General features: G+C 40.0%; 1 pseudogene; it reads right to left on the reverse strand.

The window, feature by feature from the left end:
* Positions 1 to 5,591: 5,591 nt before the first annotated feature.
* LOC126163223 (5S ribosomal RNA) lies at positions 5,592 to 5,709 on the reverse strand (annotated as a pseudogene).
* Between the last annotated feature and the right edge of the window lie 284 nt (positions 5,710 to 5,993).

Genomic DNA, 5,993 nt, shown 5'->3' on the forward strand with positions numbered 1-5,993 from the left:
CAATCACATTTACAGACAACAGAAACACCATATAAATACCAAGGAGCAGGTATATACCAGCTAGAGTGAAAAGAATGTAAATCAGGACATCTAGGGATGACAAGCAGGAACTTTAAAACTAGATATAAAGAACATATAAGAATTTGGAAATATGAAAACAGTCATCCTACCTTTGATGAACACCTGATAAAACATGGGCATGAACCATCCAACATGGAATGTGACACGACAGTTATCAGAGTGAGTAATCACAACGAAAAGCTCCTGGCATTGCAAGAAAACTTTCACATACAAAGAGCCATTGCAATGGAAAAAAGGTACTCAGTGACCAAATCCATATAAACAATCACTCCCTGATCATTCTAGCCACCAAAACAGTAACAAACTGAAATGAAACCAGGATAAATAATTAATGAGTCTCCTCCCCCTCTCCTCCTCCATCTCCCTCTCCCTCTCCCCTTCCGCCCCCCCATCACACACAGACACATGAATTCATATTTTTTTAAAAAATTAATTTTGCACACAGCAAATTACACACACACACACACACACACACACACACACACAAAACAAATGAAAAACATCAAACACAAGAGAAACAAAAGACTGACAAACACACAACAACAGTTGGCAACACTACACACCGAAAACACACATATGTTGATCACCAAGATGGAAGTGAAAGTGAAACATGCGATGTGACAAATGTGTATAAAAAAAGGCCAGATTCGGCTAGCTGGAGTATGAAGACCAACAAATATATCTCCAGGAACACACATACGTGTTAGCAGCGCTGGAAATCGTTACACCGAACGATACATTCACAATATGGAACTTGTGCTACAAAATTTGCTTCTAACCTAAAAAGCAAGAGAAAACACGGCAAAATGTAATATATCAGCATTTTATATCCATCACACAATACGTTTATTGTGTGTATAAAAAGAAACATGTATTTCAGGCCACTGATGTTGCTTCCCAAATAAATAAACGAAACGCGTATGGCAACAAACAAACTGCCTTCATTTAGTTGCATAAACGGTAAATACCTCCACGAATAACTGAGTTCGTATGGACCCCTCAGTGCGCAAGTCCTAGTCGCCCTTGAAAAACTTTTATTGTCATTTCATAAGGTTTATTATAACCACATGACTCTCTTTACATCTCGAAAGAAAATGTTACCGTTAAGTCTACTAGTTACTCTAGAACGTATAACTCTAAGAAAATAACTACAAAAACACAAAATTAATTTTCGGCTGAAAAAGGAGGGGAAAGACGGTGGAATTACACGTGCCACCTTCGCGATGACATTTTCTCTGGCATTACATCATTCATATGCTATAGTCACTGAGAACGAATTTGTTTTTTCAATAAAATTCGATTTTTAAGGGGTTTTGAACGCTACTGGACCCAATAACAGTGTAGAATGAGTGCCTGAATGTTCTCTTGGGAGGCAGCTGGACATAGAATTAACATTGTTCATATGAACACTGATGACATATTTTTAGGTACTGTAATACACACATTGATGTATTAATTATAATGGAACATTAAGCTCATCAAAAAATTCTATACAGTGCTGACGTTTAACGGACGGTGGGAGATAGCAACACGTGTCGGTGAAATATTACTCAACGGCTGCCGCTGTCAGTTTCATGTGTATCAATATTGGAATATCGGTTTAAACTGGCCGTAAGTCAAACGGTGCATTGAGTCCATCATTGAGAAATGTAGGAGCGTAAGTTTACCAGTTAATTAAAGCAAAGGAATGGCAACGTTGCTGCTGCAGATACATTGTTATTTACGAAGGAGCACCAAAATCTGAAAAACCATTGCATTTGACTGCACTCCTAAAGCCTTATGGAGAAAATGACAAAGATATTTGTACAATATCGGGAGGAATTTTGTTGATCTAACTGCGTCACTGGTCACATGGTGGGGCCGGACGCAGTTCTGTATCAGTCTTTCTTTTCTCCGTTTTTGAGGCTTAGCCATCTTATGAAGATGCATATATAATGAAACACAAACGCTGAGATAAGGACTGCTACGGTCGCAGATTCGAATCCTGCCTCGGGCATGGATGTGTGTGATGTCCTTAGGTTAGTTAGGTTTAAGTAGTTCTGAGTTCTAGGGGACTGATGACCACAGATGTTAAGTCCCATAGTGCTCAGAGCCATTTTTTGAGATTAGGAATAAATTTATGCTTGACAGCAAAAATTATATTCAACTTCTTTTTATTGTTCCATTGCCGATGTCATGGGTACCATCCTTATTCTCATATGAACCTTTATATTTATATATATATATATATATATATATATATATATATATATATATATATATATAGTCGGTATGAGGTAGGCCTAGTGTTTTTCTTAGGATCATAGCTTGCTGTCCTAACAGTCCAACAGTAGTATCCACAGCACCACACGGGAATGTTCCCTTCACTGGTCGATAGCCTGGAAACCGATCTCACCCATAAAAAGGTACTGAAGATCATTTTTGCAGTCTTCAATCTCATCATAGAAATGCGTTCTCGTGGTCCCTCAATGGATGGAAAGTTGAAATAAATCGAAACGCTTTTCTGTTGAACAAATATATTCATCTGTTCTCCTTTTTTCGTGTAGGCGACGGAATACTTTTTTCACACGATTGTTTTTATTGTAGTTGTTCTATCGGTTTCAAAGATAGCTTTAATTTTACGCTTCTTGAAAGAACATGATCCGTTCGCTTTCTTCAAACTTGTGGGTGTTGCACAAACACGATCTGTACACTCCCGATCTGTATTTACCAACTTTAATTCGAAAATTCTGTGAGTGGCAAACACTAAAAACACTATACTATTCCTAATACGGCGTAGGATATCCACTGGCAGTCAAAAGAGCTTTCAGTTTTTCGGAATGGATAAATATAGGTCCCTTGTGGTTTACAAGAGAATCTTATACCATTATTCTTTCAAAAAAGTGGCGAGTTAAGGTAATGATGATCGGATCGACAACGATAATGCACCTCTTTCTCCAAAGTAGACCACAAAATATAAATAATAGTGATATCTGTTGACTACGGTGGCCAGGGAAGGTGCAACAATTCATCATCGTACTCATTAAATCAGCCTTTAACGATGTGAGCTGTGTGAACTGGAGTCCTGTTGCCTTGAAGCACAACATCGTCATTGTGGAACAAACACTGCACTATGAGATGGAAATGATCAGCCATGGTCACATAATTCACGGAAATAATGCGACCTTGTAGACCATGCAGACCATGGAATACCACGATAAGGGTGCCCAAATCTTCAGTGAACCCCGCTGTGTTCTACTCCTGGGACGAAAACTCGGCCGGAAATAGGAAACAGTGTGTAACAAGACTCATCCGACCAAATAACTTTCTTCCGTTGCTCCACAATCCAGATTTTATGATTCTGCCACCAAGATTTCCTGTTACGAGCATCTGCATCACTGGGAATTGTTTTGGAATTCCAGTTCACTCTGAAATTCTCAGGTTCTGAAGCTCCCTTCTTGTCGTTTTGGTGCTGAAACTGAGTTCTGCGGTGACATTTGCAGCTGTCGTCCTCTTATTTTTCGTCACAGTTCTCCTGAATGACCATCTGTCACGATCACGCAACACTCACTTTCGTCCTCGTTGTGAGTTAACGGTCGAAGATTTTTTCCACCTTTACATGGTGTGTACGTAGGCTGTTTAGGTTTTTATGTTGGTAACGCCACGTAGCGCTTTGTATGAAAATCGCTGACTGCGCTGTGTGCAGTCTGTGGCTGGTTGGATTCATTGTTGGAATATTTGCTTGTGTAGTGTTGCGCAGTTGGTTGTGAACAGCGCGTAGCATTGTGCAGTTGGAGGTGAGCCGACAGCAGTAGTGGATGTGAGGACAGAGATGCCAGAGTTTTGAGAGAGGTCGATATGGACGTGTGTCCGTCAGAAAGAGGAAATTTGTAAGACTGGATATCATGAACTGATACATATATGATGACTTTTGAACATTATTAAGGTAAATACATAGTTTGTTCTCTATCAAAATCTTACATTTGCTAACTATGCCTACCAGTAGTTAGTGCCTTCAGTAGTTAGAATATTTTATTTAGCTGACAGTACTGGCGCTCGCTGTGTTGCAATAGTTCGAGTAACGAAGATTTTTGTGAGGTAAGTGATTCATGTAAGGTATAGGTTATTGTTACTCAGGGCCATTTTTTTGTATGGGTTACTGAAAGTCAGATTGCATTGCGCTAAAAATATTGTGTGTCAGTTTAGTGATGATGAGAAAACTGTTTGAGTACGTTGAGTTTTGCTCAGCTGTTTGAAAATCAAATAACGTAGAAGTTTTCCAGCACTGTCATTCTTAAGTTTTCAAAGAGACGTTTCAGATGTAAGTCCTCGATACGGTGCCTCTTGAAACACCAAACACTTCGGCTGCTTTGTTGCGGAAGCACCACCATACGAGCACAAACATTTGTCGCACGTTCGATTTCACGTAGCTCTACTCACAACTATACAGAACGTTGCTCTGACCACGAATGACACTTGCAACTTGTTGAGGACACTCCACTGGAGGCAGCTGGCATCTGCATTTATATTTATATTCCAACATGTTTCCAACTTTGTATAACAATAAAATTCTTACACAACCTTTAGACGAATGTTCTATACCATGTCGATGCGAAAGAAACACTGAAATCTTTACAGATTTGGTGGATTTCTCATCCCCTACAGAAAATTTATTTTTATATAGGCAACTTGATACGTAATGATACACAAACGGGCACACTACATCACAGGAAAACAGATCCAAAACCGAATTTTTTGAACGGTGTTTTCTTCTTTTCGATGTGACGGAATTGATATTTCAGAAAAGAAAGCAGAATACGTAGAGAACATTCTTAATATACAAGTCTTTTAAATTCATATACGTAGAGAACTTTCTTAATATACAAGTCTTTTAAATTCATATCAGATGCCCAATTTTAAGTATGTTTTTAGGTTCGACATGAAGTCGCGCAGGAGGACATTTTGTTACATAGCGGTTAGCTCAGACATGGCATTGTAATGTGTATGAAGGATTACACCTTTCTTCTTAGATGCTCTGGTGATCGGATAAATTCGAAACGCGCCGATAAATTATTGAATAACATGTGATGAATTTTTCTAGCGACCTAAACAACAGTGTTACAAGTTTTTCTTCTTTTAAAAGATTTTAACTAAATGAAAAGAGGAAGTGCGTGCTAAAAAAAGCATTTTCTGGTGCCAGGTAGTTCCTAAGCCAGTCGCCAGCAGTCTAACAGGAAACGAAGATTTTTCATTGGTCGGAAATTTAGGCAATTATTGTCAGGTTTATTTAATAACAAAATCATTGGAAAACTAAAACTAAAAACTCCTCCAGAAAAGATCATGACAGCCCAATGGTACCGACCGGCCGCCGTGTCATCCTCAGACCACAAGCGTCACTGGATGCGGATGGGGAGGGGCATGTGGTTAGCACACCGCTCTCCCGGCCGTATGTCAGCTTCCGAGACCGGAGCCGCTACTTCTCAATCAAGTAGCTCCTCAGTTTGCCTCACAAGGGCTGAGAGCACCCCGCTTGCCAACAGCGCTCGACAGACCAGATGGTCACCCATCCAAGTGTTAGCCCAGCCCAACAGCGCTTAACTTCGGTGATCTGACGGGAACCGGTGTTACCGGCGCGGCAAGGCCGTTGGCAATCATTGGAAACAGAAAAGTATCAATTCCGCTTCATAGTACAGAGCATATTTAAGAGTTTGCACATGTTCTAAACTGTCTTCATTGCGGAAGTAAGAATGTGAATCCTACTACTGTAGTTACGCTACAGAGCCAATACATGCTGATAGACACTATGACAAACGTCCCAGGTAAATATTAGACACCCTCTTGAACTCTTTGAAGCGCTCAGCATCCTGTAGAACTGGTACCAGGCGATCTTGCAAGCCTCCACTACTGACGTAAGCGATGGCAGTGAAGTCATG

This window comes from Schistocerca cancellata, chromosome 2, assembly GCF_023864275.1.
Source record: "Schistocerca cancellata isolate TAMUIC-IGC-003103 chromosome 2, iqSchCanc2.1, whole genome shotgun sequence".
Taxonomy (NCBI): Eukaryota; Metazoa; Arthropoda; class Insecta; order Orthoptera; family Acrididae; genus Schistocerca; species Schistocerca cancellata.